Below are 15,427 nucleotides of genomic sequence, written 5' to 3'. Positions count from 1 at the left end.
TCATTACTTTCCCTACTGTTAAACTTACTGGAGTGGGAATAGTAATTTTTACCCTTACGCTATCCAACGCTTTCCCTACTGTTGCACTCTCTGTAGTGGGAATAGTAATTTTTACCCCTACAATATCCAACGCATTCCCTATTGTTGCACTCTCTGGAGTGGGAATAGTAATTTTTACCCCTACGCTATCCAACGCTTTCCCTACTGTTGCACTCTCTGGAGTGGGAATACTAATTTTTACCCTTCCGCTATCCAACACTTTCCCTACTGTTGCACTCTCTGGAGTGGGAATAGTAATTTTTGCCCTTCCGCTATCCAATGCTTTCCCTACTGTTGCACTCTCTGGAGTGGGAATAGTAATTTTTACCCCTATGCTATCCAACGTTTCCCTACTTTAGCACTCTCTGGAGTGGGAATAGTAAATTTTACCCCTACGCTATCTAACGCTTCCCTACTGTTGCACTCTCTGGAGTGGGAATAGTAACTTTAACACTAGGCTATCCAACGCTTTCCCTACTGTTGCACTCTCTGGAGTGGGAATAGTAAATTTTACCCCTACACTATCCAACGCTTTCCCTACTGTTGCACTCTCTGGAGTGGGAATAGTAATTTTTTACCCCTATGCTATCCAACGCTTCCCTACTGTTGCACTCTATGGAGTGGGAATAGTAATTTTAACCCTACGCTATCCAACGCTTTCCCTACTGTTGCACTCTCTGGAGTGGGAATAGTAATTTTTACCCTCCCGCTATCCAACGCTTTCCCTACTTTTGCACTCACTGGAGTGGGAATAGTAATGTGTACCCCTACGCTATCCAAAGCTTTCCCTACTCTTGCATTCACTGGAGTTGTAATAGTAAATTTTACCCTCCCGCTATCTTAAAGTAAAAATATTGTATATTTGTAATTAATATTACGTTAATATATATATATATGTATTAAAAAATAAAATTGTATGTTTTTACTTAAATTAATTATTTATTAATTTTAGGGTAATTTAAGTATTTTTAAGTATGTTTCAGTTAATTATATTTATTACTTAATTAATTTTTAATTACTTTTAAGACATTTAAAAAAAATAGATATTTTGACTAACTATATTTTTTACAACGATATTTTTGATTTGATATTTTTGTACTTACCTGTTTGTAGATAGGAATTTGATATTTTTGCATGCTATATTTTGTCTACGATATTTTGGTAAGTCTATATTTTTGTATTCGATATAATATCAGTGATCCCTCTGCCCCACATCAATGAGAAAGGGCAGGAATACACTGTATATATCATACAAGGTGCATTTCTGTCCTGTCTCCCTGCACTGGCACCATTGCGGTAGCCAAGTGCCAACACAGGAACTCTTGCACCACGGTGCAATCCTACCTGTGTTATTGGCAGGAATGTTTTTGTACAGGATTTCTGAGAGGATTTTTCCTCTTTCTATGTGTGCTGCAGAATGCAGCACATGTGACAAGAGGAAACCACGAGGAAAAAATGAGTAGAAATAAAGTTACTTCTCCTTGTTGTGCCTCCCCTGGGGAGCCGTAAAGGTTTTGGCGCATCGCCAGGTTTACATGGTTTTCTCAATCTGGGGAAGCGTCAAAATCCATGGGTGTTGGTTGGGAACACCCACTGTAATGCCCATGGAACGCCTCCCTAGCTCAGATTAAGGCAACACATTGATTTGCTCTGCCTTGACTTACTCAATATCTGTGAGGCCATTCAAAGCTATGCAAAGTGGCTTTGGCTGACCTCATATATATGCTTTTGTGGGCGGCGCCGCTAGAGAGTCACAAAAAGAGACTCTAATGTGGCAAAAGGGGCTCATAAATATGACCCCCTATTGTTTATCACTGATGTGTCAGTGCCATAGGTTCTACTGTTCTCCAGATAGATGCCAAAGCCACTCTATTTTTGTCAAACATATGTTTATTAGCATTCTGGCATAGACTGAAATACAATATCACAAAAGAAATATCAAAATAAGCTTACAAAGTATAGCAGTAATAGTCCAGGGTTGATGTATGGTTCAAGGCACACATCCAAGCCTTTTTCCCATAAAAACCTTAAACAACAAGTACAGATTTTGGTATTGTAAAGGCGCAAAATATGTCTACCTTAAGAAATATACACTCTTTTTGTAACAGGTTTTAAGTCTAAACCTTTCAACTGGGACGGTGTCCCCTAAAAGAAAAAACTAACAAACAGAAACCCCAGAAAGTAAATAACTATTTCCCACCCCCTCCCTACCAATATAATAATGGTGGCGGCTACATATTATCAGAGTGCTGCAAGGTCTAGTCATGCACAGGTAGTTTAAAATTGAAAGAGATGCATACCTCTAGCGATGAATGCCTCTAGGACAGACTGCCAGTGGTAATCCCCGTGTAAGAAAGGCAACCAGCGGGCCCCATCCGTAATCAAAATGTTTGTAGACATCTCAAAAGATGTCGGAAATCCTTTCGAGACATAATAATTGCCAGAGCCTGGAATGCCACAATGAGATAGCAGGGGCCTCCTTCCTCTTCAATGCTGCCGGTATCGCTACTTTTGCCGCCCCTAGGCAAATCCACATAATGGCCTTGTCAGCCTTGGTTTGATTTACAAGAGATGAATCATGGAGGCCTACGAGATTCTCTGCCATAGAAGTTGGAATGGGGTAACCCATCATGTCTTTAATTTGTGTGAGAATTTCCTGCCAGAATGGTCGTATAGCCGGGAAGTCCCACTAAATGTGCGGGAAAGTCGCCCAATAGCCCACATCCCTCCAGCATTTATCAGATGTGTTTGGGAATATCCTTTTAAGCTTAGCGGGGTACAGGTACCAGTCCATCATTGTTTTGAGAAGAGCTTCCCGGAGTTCAATAGCGTAGTTACATTTCGTAATGTCTGACCACAACCCAGTCAATTACCTGCCAGGAATATCGCGTTGTAGTATTCCCTCCCACATAGTCATGTATCAGGGTCTTGGAGAGTGTGTAGAAGTAAGCAGGTAGTTGTATAGGAATGAAATCACCCCTTTCATAGAGCCTACATTTTGTACAGAGGTTTTAAACTACGTGAGCGGGCATGTAGCTGCTTCGTGAATGTGGGGTGTGAGGGCCCAGTGCATCAGTTGGATATAATGAAAATGTTCAGCAGGCTCCAAGCCATAGTCCCTTTTACAATTATCGAAAGTAAGAGGCTCAGGGTTATGGAATAAATGTGTCAGTGCCAGGCATGCACCCTCTCTCCAGGGATTGAAAGGTTCCTCATGAAGAGCCGGGGGAAGGCTGATTGAAGTGGAGGGATGTATAGAGTGAGGGGAATGTGGTCCATTGTTCGTTCCCAGATATGGAGACCCATACTTTTAAGGTAGTGCGAGTGGGAGTGCTAATGTAAGCGTTCTCAGGTCTCTCCCTCTTGGTACTCCATATGAGGGTCCAGATTGTCCTCCTTGCAATTGTTCTGTCCATATGGATCCAGTGTTTCTCTGACTCCGTCTTGGACCATTCCATCACTATCCTCAGTTGAGCAGCTTTATAATATAGGCCGAAGTCTGGGAGGCCCACTCCTCCCTCTGTTCTTGGTCGCCTCAATATCGAAAATGAAAAGCGTGCCCGTCCTCCTTGCCATATAAACTGTAGAATCATGAACCTAACTTTAGGAAGGAATTCCTTGTCAAGTTTGATGGGTAATGTCTAGAAAAGGTACAGGAATTTAGGGAGCACTGTCATTTTGACTGCATGTATACAGCCAAGCCAAGATATAAAAAGAAGCCTCCAGTGTGTAAGATCAGTTTGGAGCCGGCAAAGAGAGGGCGGGAAGTTAGCCTTGTAAAGCCCTTCCACGCGTGGTGTCAACTGAACCCCCAGATACTGGAGAGAACAAGAGGTCCACTGGAGTAAAGTGTGCATCTGTAACTCCCTGTCCTCTTCCTCTGGGACTGTGAGATTAAGTATATATGATTTATCTAAATTGACCTTAAAACCTGCAACTGATTTGACCTGTGCACATGAGTGTAGGGAGAGAGCTGGATGGGTCGTGAGAGACAAAAGCACATCGTCAGCAAAGAGTGATATTTTATGGGTATCACCACCAAAAAGAATTCCCTTAATCTCTGCGGCCACCCAAATGGACATCGCCAATGGCTAAATGCTAGGGCAAAAAATAGTAGGGGTGACAACGGGTACCCCTGACGGGTGCCTCTAGTAAGGGAGAAGGGAGCTGACAGTATCCCGTTCACCTGCACTCTAGAGCAAGGCTGTACATAGTTGACTCTAATCATAGTAATAAATATATCTGCAAAGCCAAATTATGTGAGCGTGATAAAAAGGAATGACCAATCCACCCTGTCATAAGCCTTCTCAGCATCTAACATGACAAGCACTGCTAGAATCTTCCGCTTGTTGGCTTTCTCAATGAGATGTACTATACGTCGGGTGTTGTCATGGGTTTGACGGCCTCTAATGAATCCGCATTGATCTGGGTGGATTAGGTCTGGCATAAGGTCATTCATCCAGGCGGCCAAAATAGCAGAGTAAAGCTTTGCATCTAAATTTAAAAGGGGGATGGGATGGTATGAGGCACACAGCTGAGGATTCTTCGCCAGTTTGGAGATGACCGTGAACAATGCCTCAGCCATCGAGTGGGTGACCTCTCCTTCCTCAGCCATTTTGTTAAACAGGCGTCTGAGAAGGGGTATAAGATTCGGGGCAGAGGTTTTATAAAATTGGGCCGTAAACCCGTCGTGGTCTGGGGCTTTATGGAGTTTAAGAGATTTAATGACTATGCCTACTTCTTCTGAAGTTATAGGGGCTGTAAGTTTATCATTACACTCCTGCGAGACTCGAGGGAACTGTAGAGTCTGACGATAGCCATGCTGCATGTCAGTGTCTCATGGCTCCCCCATGTATAGGGTATTGTAGAAGGATCCAAAGATATCGGCCTTTTCCATGTCTATGTGGGTCAACCCCCTTCCCATCCTGTATACCTCCTATGTATTCCTTTTCCTGCTTCTCCCCAACTGTCTAGCTAAATGTTTACCTATCTTATTCCCCTGGGAGTAGGAGAGTTGATGCAGTTTCAGGAGTGTGAGCTCTGCCCTGTTATTATAAATGGTCCTAAGCTTTCTCCGTAGTGCGGTAAGTATCCATAGAGAATCCCTAGATAGGTTGTTTTTACGATTAATTTCGGCTAGTTCCAGTTCAGCCTCTAGGTCCTCTCTCTCTTTAGTCCTTTGCTTATTACGGGTGGAGTTAAGTGCTATACATTTCCCTCGAAAAAACCACTTTAAAAGCATCCCAATTATTGAACACCGATGTATCTTCGGGTGCATTCATGGCACTTGTGAGGGAGGCCGGAAAATACCATTTGGGTGTTGTGGACGCAATGCCACTCCACATCAGACAGATCAAAACAAGACAGTGTTCCTACACGGAGAAAGGGAAAATCTTGGCCTCCCGGAGGGTTCCAAATACATTCTGGTTCATGAAAACATAATCGAGCCTGGAGTAAGAGCGATGTATGTGAGAATAAAAATTATAGTCTTGTGTCTGAGGATAGAGGGTATGCCAGACATCTCTAAGGCCCATGTTGTGTATTTTTTGTTTAACATCTGCAGAGAAAGAACTAGTTTCTAGTCTGTGAGGATGAGTGTTATCTGTGTCAGCATGCCAAGTCAAGTTGAAATCCCCCAGCAAGATTGTTGGCCCCTCTGCAAAATCCTGTACTTTCCCTATAAGTGTAGATAAAAAAGCTGCCTGCCCCATATTAGGTGCGAATGCTGTACTGAGCGTGCAGAGTTTACCCTTCAGGGTGCCCTTAACCATAACTAACCATCCCTCCTTGTCCGTTCGGGTGTCGACAGGGTGGAATTTTGCAGATTTATGAAAAAGGAGTGCAACCCTCCAGATGTTTAGTGAGTGCGGAGTACCTATAAATCAGCGGATATTATATGTGGCGAAACTGGGTTTCCCCTGCTCTAGAAAGGTGTGTCTCCTGAAGAGCCACTATATCAAAATGATGGTCCATAGGATATTTTCAGACTTTTTGTCGTTTTTGCGGTGAATTGAGACCCTTCACATTCCAAGAGTGAGTACCATCTGTCCAGTGTTAACCCCCCTTCACCCTACAGTACCTGTGCACCGGACCCATGTATCCAGCATTAAAAGCTGTGAGAAGCAGGCTCCCTAGTTGTGCCTGTCATATGACATACATCTTGATCAAAACATATCTTCGAGAAATACATTTAATATGCCTCCACTGTTCCAAAAACCCTCCCCCTCCAGACAAACTGAAAACAATAAAACACAACATTACCCACTGCAACAAGTGTCGGATTGATGACAGTTCTACGACAGTGGGTTGAGTAACCGTGTTGGGGGGACGTTGTGACCGAGGTCCCCATCTGCGCCACTCCTGAACGCTTTGTGGAGCTTTAATCGCCTAAACAGCTTAGCCAGTCTGGCAATTCTGGCCCTGTTTGTTGTAGTCCCACGGGTGGCTCTATATCAAGGCTATCTGTCCTGCTGCACCAGAAATTGTAGTCCTGTGGGATTATAATTTAGGCCGTTGGACCTGCGACTCAGTACACCCTTTCCAACTTGATCTTGAGTGTCTGCGGACTTATGATCTCTGCGAAAAAACCCTTGAGGAAAGCTTCAAGGTTCGACCCTTCTGCCCCTTCCACCAGGTCGCATATTCATAGGTTCTCCCTCCCTGCCCTGTTTTCTAGATCTTCAGCTTTTAATTGTGTCTTGCGTAGCTGATCTTGGAGGGCGTGCATTTCATCCTGCATTTCTGAGGTGCGTTTGTCGACTTCCTGAGCTTGTGCTTCCAGGTCTACCACTCTGGTGCCCACCGAATCTACATCTTGTTGGAGGGTGGCCATTCATGCGTTGAGATCGAACTTCAGTTGATCAACAGAGGCCCTAATGTCCTGGCTCAATTCCATCTGGAGTTCCGTTTTCAAATCACGTAAGGAAGCAATGAGGTCATCCTTTGTAAGGCCCATGGAGTCCGCTCCCTCATCGCGGTCTGATGGCAGACGTTTGTCTGCTGGTGGAAAGAAGTTGCAGACTTTATTTGATGCTTTGTTCAGCACCTTCTTTGGCGGCATCAAGGCACGCCTGGTGGGACCCCTGCTGCTATGGCAAGGGAAGCTGTTTATTGCAGTGTCTGTTGCTGCTGTGCTCCTCACTTGCAAGTAGTTGGGGGCTAACAATGAAAATCATCATCCTTGTAAGCTTCTGGTCTCTTAGGGCTGTGTCATCAGTCTTATCAATGATAGGCCGCTCTGCAGGCATTTGCTTACCAGCCGCTCCCCTCGATCTCTCAACAGCCGTACGCCTAGAGATGTTGGGTATATTCTTGCCCATTAGGCCGATCTGAATCTGTCTCTGCTAGTAGCTCTTCACATTAGTGGGGGAGGGTCTTCATTTTGCTAGGCTAGCCCCGCTTCCATTTCCAACTTCGTGGCCTGTCTAGGCCCTGTGGAGAGCGCGGTGACCGGGCAGTTCTCCTAATCGGTCTGTGTCTCTCATGATTGCAAGGGCCCCCACTGCCTCTCAAAAGTGCTCATTGTCAGTAAGCAGTCCCAACCCCATGAAAGTATCAGTTCCCAGTGGTTGTACAGCTCTTTGCAGTTGTAGTGGCTCACCTTTCTTCAACGTGTCCCCGGAGTGGGTAATGTGATCAGGTTTCAATCAGTGCATGATACCATTCCCGCGTTGATGCCTGGTATCGTCTCAGCCATTATCTTGAGATCAGGCATGGCGTGTGTGCAGGCCCCGAAGATTGGCAGGCATCTCCAAATCACGGAACAAAGGTAAAGTCTATTTTGTCTGCCGTGCCTTACTTCTTTGTTGCTCCGTTATACATTCATTCCCCAAGCCTTCAACACACCTGAGTGCTCCAGTGTTTCAGCGTGGCGCGATGGGGCCAGCTGAGGCGTGTTCTCTTTAGGGTATGTTTTCTCCCCTGTAGGTACACCACTTCCCCAGCATCGACCAGTGCATGCTTTTGGCCAAAGTGAGTGGGGCCCTGTCTCAGAGCTAGCCCCGCACACCCCCTCTTCATTCAGGAGCCACCACGTCCCAGGAGATGGCGGTCACCATCTTGATGAGCTCCTAGGCCGATCCGGTGGGGCTTCGGTATGGCCCATAGGGGCGAGTGCGCATGAAAATTAGGGGCTCCTTACATGCGCTGATCTTGGGGCTCTCATGAGGTGGCCTCAGAGGCAGCTGCGGTGGTGCTCAGCGGCAATTAGGCGTCCGAGACCCAAGCGTGGACCGGCAGCCAAGACTAATTACGTCCATTCGGCCATCTTGCCCGGCCACACCTCCCAAGCCACTCCATTTTTAAACTTAACTGTCCATGGGTAGATAGGTTGAGCAATCAGTGCTAAACCCAGGGACCGGTTTAGGGTTTTTGGAACATCAATACAGCATAAACCAAATAAGAAAGCTCAAGGCAGTAAATCACCAGTCAGACCTCTAGCAGTTGCCAGTAAGTAGTTATGATTAGTATCTAGTTTCCATAGATAGAGATTTTTTCTGTTTTGCTAATAATTTTGGTGCTGTTTGACGAATCTTCATGAAATTTTCAAAACTAGGTTGCCGCTCACTTCAGCTGCTATCCTGTAAGTGTGAGGTGATTTGTCAAATGGGGGTTGAGAATAAGGGGTCATTCATTCAAAATCTATATTTGGTCTGTTAAAAATATATAAAAATGAGTTCACATTAGTGTAATTAAGTCACCCATTTCATCATGCGTCAATATTGAAAAGGGCCATAAACACAGTTCTCCATGTCACAGTTAGGCAAGATTAAACGGAAGTAGTGGAAAAGTGGAGAACAAAAACCTCAAATAGAGTCCGCCATGTGCTCTAATCCTATCCATTTCAAAAGAGCATTATTCAATTTTAATTATAAAAACATAAAGGTAAAATAAATCAGCCATTCATTAAGAGTTTCTTGTTAAAAGCATGAGTCACCTATCATAAATCCAGAAGGTTTATATGCTTTATTCCAGTACTAAGCGAGAGCAAGAGACATTTTCTTTCTAGCGTAAAAGACGGCCCAAAAAAAAGATGACATACCGCAACAAATCTCCATAATAGGCAATGATTGCAAATACAAATATTCAGGGAGACATTGTGTACAATTAGGCAGTTTTGTAACTGGTAAAATACAGCGCTTTCTCAAATGACAATAACATTTTCAGAAAAGAACCAATTCTGGGCAGTTCTGGGCCATCGCACAATCGCAAGGACAGTTATGGTTAGTAGACCAATCATTCATTATTGGAAAACTGATTAGGCGATGGAGAATGTGCAATCTTAAGCAGGTCAGGACAAACGTATGCCTAATAATTAATACAACCTTAAGATAGGGCGGCATTTCATACATGGTTAAAATCAGTAGTTTTTTTTAAAATACTAGCTGGCACAAGCATCAAGGTAGGCTTTTGCGATTCCTTAATTGCGATGATTAAGGAATCGCAAAAGCCTATGCATGTAGGAATTGCTATAAAAATAGCGATTCCTAAACATTCCTTAATTGCGAGTCGCAAATTGCGAGTCGCAATTAAGGAATGCCTTCCCATACTGCCGAGTTTGCAGCGTTCCACCCGCCCTAAAACTGTGTATGGCGGTTGAGTGGCAGACCGCCACAATGCAGTGCTCCCAGCCAGCAATGCAACAAACTGCAATACTGGATATTAGTACCCAAATCCATTAAGGCGATGTATTGCCATCAAGCAAGTTATGAAACTTAATTAGTACCGGTGGGCCCCTTGTGGCGGTTCCTGGCGGCAGGAAACCATCACGGTTTGTGCTTATCAAAGCAACCAAAAAGTGGCCATTGGATGGCAACAAATACAACATGAATGCACATTGAAGAAGCCATTGCACACCTTGTTTTATCCGTTTATTCTTGGTAATCATTGTATTCCTTATTTGCGTGCAGTCTGGAAACGCGCCTCGCCTCGTAGCGCGGAAAATGTAGAATAAACAACATGCAGCATAGTTGTGCTGCAAACCCATTCGCACTGCTTCAGAAAAAATATGTTCTAGACTTTTCATCTTTTAGTTCAGTTTATTCAAGATATTCCTTTGTATTTCAACTTGACTTAAATAATCACGATAAAGTTATCCAGATGTCCATAAGTTTCACACAGAATAGTTGTGCCCATCCAGGCCTCTTACTATATTGCGTCAGGACATTCTAGTTTATGGATAGCAGCAATACTCTTATTCCCAATGCATTTTGGGCATCTTTAAAAGCCCTTCGTCAGGGGTAGCTGTTACAATAAAATAAAACTTGTGTTAATGTTCCTGCTCCAAAAAGTATTCCCAACATTGCGTACTGCACACGTGACCTGCAAGAACTACCCTTATAACTGAGTGGTTTACAAAATAACATTGTGATTTACTGCATCACTGACCCTGAACTCCTTACTGCCACTGTTGAAAGTTAATTCAACGCGGTAACCTCCTCCTCTCCACCTCGATGTAAAACCTGCCAAAAATATACCCGCATTGCTGAATAAACTAGTGTTTATTAACCCCTTCGGGGCTAATGACGAGCTGGGCTCGTCATCGCGCTTACCTGTCCTGCGCGGATGACAAGGCCAGCTCGTCATCAGCCCCACCCTCGGGGGAAGCGCTGGCGCTCCCCCCGAGGCTCTCAGATCGTCATTGTTTTGCTGGGGGCGGCAGTGGAAGAGCTTCCGCTGCCGCCCCCGCCCCCCCCCATGGTAATCCCTGATGACGTCAGCGCGCACAGCGCGCGCTGACATCATCAGGGATTCCCAGCGCTCGGGAAGCCATTTGCTTCCTGCGCGCTTCAGAAGAAGGTAGGTTTTGGGACTCCGGCGGGGGTTTGGGGCAGCGAAGAGGCATCAGGGGAGAGGAAAGAGATTTTCCTTTCCCCTGATGTCTCTTTGCAGGGCATTTCTGCCTCACGATCGCGCACAGCGTCGCGATTGTGCGGCGGAAATGCCCCCACTAGACACCAGGGATATACTTTTAGTTTTTAGGAAGTGACCCCTTGGGCAAGGGTCACTTCCAGGCTGGCTGGCAATATGTTTTCGTTTTTCTGCCCCCCCTGGGGGGAAATCGGCCCGTTTTTTCGGCCGTTTTGCCCCCAGGGGGGGCAGAAATTCCCCACTAGCACCAGGGATATAGATTTGTACAAAGATGGCGGCCATTTATTTTGTTTACGTTTTTCTGTCCCCCCTGGGGGCAAATCGGCCCGTTTTTTTTTGCCGTTTTGCCCCCAGGGGGGACAGAAAATGCCCACTAGACACCAGGGATGTAATTTTAGTTTTTAGGAAGCGACCCCTTGGGCAAGGGTCGCTTCCAGGTGGGGTCTGAGTATGTTTTCGTTTTTCTGCCCCCCCTGGGGGGAAATCGGCCCGTTTTTCGGCCGTTTTGCCCCCAGGGGGGGCAGAAATTACCCACTAGAACCAGGGATTTTTGTTGGGGCAATGTGTTTGTTTTGGGAAGCGACCCCTTGGGTAAGGGTCGCTTCCAGGTGGACATGATTGTGTTTTTGTTTTTCTGTCCACCCTGGGGGCAAATCGGCCTGTTTTTTTTGCCGTTTTGCCCCCAGGGGGGGCGGAAAATGCCCACTAACACAAAGTTTTTAGGAAGCGACCCCTTGGGCATGTTTGCTGGTGGTGTGTGTGGGGAGTGGTACTTGGCTGGATGGTGTGCGTGGAGCGGTGCTTGGCTGGCGGTGTGTGTGGAGTGGTACTTGGCTGTCGGTGTGCGCTGAGTGGTGTTTGGCTGGCGGTGTGCGTGGAGGGGTACTTGGCTATCTATGCACAGAGTGGTGCTTGGCTGGCGGTGTGTGTGGAGTGGCGCTTGGCTGGTGGTGTGTGTAGAGTGGTACTTGGCTGTCTGTGCACGGAGTGGTGCTTGGCTGGCGGTGTGTGTGGAGTGGCGCTTGGCTGGTGGTGTGCGTGGAGTGCTACTTTGCTGTCTGTGCACGGAGTGCTGCTTGGCTGGAGGTGTGTGTGGAGTGGCGCTTGGCTGGTGGTGTGCGTGGAGTGCTACTTTGCTGTCTGTGCACGGAGTGCTGCTTGGCTGGCGGTGTGTGTGGAGTGGCGCTTGGCTGGTGGTGTGCGTGGAGTGCTACTTTGCTGTCTGTGCACGGAGTGCTGCTTGGCTGGCGGTGTGTGTGGAGTGGCGCTTGGCTGGTGGTGTGCGTGGAGTGCTACTTTGCTGTCTGTGCACGGAGTGCTGCTTGGCTGGCGGTGTGTGTGGAGTGGCGCTTGGCTGGATGGTGCTTGGCTGGCGGTGAGTGGTGCTTGGCTGGTGGTGCTTGTGGAGTGGCGCCTGGCAGGTGGTGTGCGTGGAGTGCTACTTTGCTGTCTGTGCACGGAGTGGTGCTTGGCTGGCGGTGTGTGTGGAGTGGCGCTTGGCTGTTAGTGTGCGTGGAGTGCTACTTTGCTGTCTGTGCACGGAGTGCTGCTTGGCTGGCGGTGTGTGTGGAGTGGCGCTTGGCTGGTGGTGTGCGTGGAGTGCTACTTTGCTGTCTGTGCACGGAGTGCTGCTTGGCTGGCGGTGTGTGTGGAGTGGCGCTTGGCTGGTGGTGTGCGTGGAGTGCTACTTTGCTGTCTGTGCACGGAGTGCTGCTTGGCTGGCGGTGTGTGTGGAGTGGCGCTTGGCTGGTGGTGTGCGTGGAGTGCTACTTTGCTGTCTGCACGGAGTGCTGCTTGGCTGGCGGTGTGTGTGGAGTGCTGCTTGGCTGGCGGTGTGTGTGGAGTGGCGCTTGGCTGGTGGTGTGCGTGGAGTGCTACTTTGCTGTCTGTGCACGGAGTGCTGCTTGGCTGGCGGTGTGTGTGGAGTGGCGCTTGGCTGGTGGTGTGCGTGGAGTGCTACTTTGCTGTCTGTGCACGGAGTGCTGCTTGGCTGGAGGTGTGTGTTGAGTGGCGCTTGGCTGGTGGTGTGCGTGGAGTGCTGCTTGGCTGGAGGTGTGTGTTGAGTGGCGCTTGGCTGGTGGCGTGCGTGGAGTGCTACTTTGCTGTCTGTGCACGGAGTGCTGCTTGGCTGGCGGTGTGTGTGGAGTGGCGCTTGGCTGGTGGTGTGCGTGGAGTGCTACTTTGCTGTCTGTGCACGGAGTGCTGCTTGGCTGGCGGTGTGTGTGGAGTGGCGCTTGGCTGGTGGTGTGCTGGAGTGCTACTTTGCTGTCTGTGCACGGAGTGCTGCTTGGCTGGCGGTGTGTGTGGAGTGGTGTTTGGCTGGCGGTGTGTGGGGAGTGGTGTTTGGCTGGCGGTGTGTGGGGAGTGGTACTTGGCTGGATGGTGTGTGTGGAGTGGCGCTTGGCTGGTGGTGTTCGTGGAGTGGTACTTGGCTGTCTGTGCATGGAGTGGTGTTTGGCTGATGGTGTGTGTGGAGTGGTGCTTGGCTGGCGGTGTGTGTGGACTGGTGCTTGGCTGGCGGTGTGTGTGGAGTGGTGCTTGGCTGGCGGTGTGTGTGGAGTGGTGCTTGGCTGGCGGTGTGTGTGGAGTGGTGCTTGGCTGGCGGTGTGTGTGGAGTGGTGCTTGGCTGGCGGTGTGTGTGGAGTGCTGCTTGGCTGGCAGTGTGTGTGGAATGGTGCTTGGCTGGCAGTGTGTGTGGAGTGGCGCTTGGCTGGTGGTGTTTGCGGAGTGGTACTTGGCTGGAGGGTGTGCGTGGAGCGGTGTTTAGCTGTCTGTGCACGGAGTGGTGCTTGGCTGGCGGTGTGCGTGGAGAGGCGCTTGGCTGGTGGTGTGCGCTGAGTGTTTGGCTGGCGGTGTGCATGGTCTGGTGCTTGGCTGGTGGTGTGGGTGGACTGGCGCTCGGCTGGCGGTGTGTGAGTAGTTACTTTCTGTTGGTCACTGCACACACTGCTTGTTGAGTGACACTCCACGCAGTCCATCAATTTGTGTAGTTCCAGTGTCAGAAATGTGGGCGTGTGAAAGTGATGGGCCCTTGAATGGCGCTGTTTGCTGGTGTGAGTGTTGAAATGTGATGGGTCCGCGGCTGGCGGTGTGAATGTTTTGAATGTGTCACACGTACGAAAGGTGTATGAATGGCCTGTAAAGAGGTTGGTGCCTTGACGTGGCTTTACAGCTCACGAGCTGTGAGTCAGTGGTTCAGTTTATCATACTTGCAATTATACACAGTGTATTTCATTTTTGTGAAATTACTTGCGTATACAATTGTATGTACTGAATCATCACTCACCCTCGTGCCAAATCCAACCAGTATGTGTGTGTGCTTGCGGATTAGATGGGTGTGCAGTAATAATTGTTTTTTTTCTCTTTCTGCATTAGGGTGTACCTTGTCCCTTATTGTGATTGTTGTAATGTGTTGCTTTTATTCCAGATGGTGTCAGTGGTCTTGTTTGTATCAGGTATGAAAGGTGCGTGAATGGCCTGTAAAACGGTTGGTGCCTTGTCGTGGCTTTACAGCTCACGAGTTGCGAGTCACTAGTTCGGTTTTTATGCATTTATTTATTGACAGAGCATTTCATTTTTTTGAAATATCTTGTTAATAAAATTTTATATACTGAACCATCACTCGCCCTCGTGCCAAATCCAACCTGTATGTGTGTGTCTTTGAGGAATAGATAGCCGTGCTTGAATGTTTGTCTTTTGAGTAACTCTGTTAAGGTGAGGTACCCTTTTACTCGGGAGAACAAGGGGAACGCTGGGTGGTAGGACATTTTTGCCGGCACGGCGATCCCACGGCAAAATTTTTGTAAAAGTGCTATTTTTACCTAATTAAGGTTTGCAAGGAGTTCTGGGTAGGAAAACATTGGGGGACCCACGCATGCCATACCTCCCTGGACTCCCCCGGGTGTCTACTTTTCAGAAATGTGTGGGTTTGGTAGGTTTCCCTAGATGGCTGTCTCGCACGGGGCCAGAAACCCAGGTAACCCCTCTTGCAAAAGCTGGAGAATTCATGTCCACCAGCTTTTGCAAGAGGGGTTACCCGGGTTTTTGGCCCCGTGCGAGACAGCCATCTAGGGAAACCTACCAAACCCACACATTTCTGAAAAGTAGACACCCGGGGGCTTCCAAGGAGGTATGGCTTGCGTGGATCCTCCAACGTTCCTTTACCCAGAATCCCTTGCAAACCTCATTTTTTGCTTGGAAATAATCATTTTTTTTCACACGTTTTAGTGTGGGAAAGCGTGGCATCACTGGGCTCACACAAATTACCTCCCACCCAGCGTTCCCCAAGGTCTACCGATAAAAATGGTACCTCACTTGCGTGGGTAGGCATAGCGGCTGCTTTAGGAAAAGGCCCAATTCATACTGTGGAGACAAAAACATTACCTTTAGCCAAATAATCTTATTTTTTGAGGGGGTCACCTGAGCTTTTGGCCCGGGGCTTGGCAGGCATCTTTGGAAACTACCAAACCCAAACAGTTCTGAGAACTAGACACCCGGGGGAGTCCAGGGTGGTATGGCA

The sequence above is a fragment of the Lissotriton helveticus genome, chromosome 1_1, assembly GCF_964261635.1.
Source record: "Lissotriton helveticus chromosome 1_1, aLisHel1.1, whole genome shotgun sequence".
NCBI lineage: Eukaryota > Metazoa > Chordata > Amphibia > Caudata > Salamandridae > Lissotriton > Lissotriton helveticus.
This window is presented reverse-complemented; position numbering follows the sequence as displayed.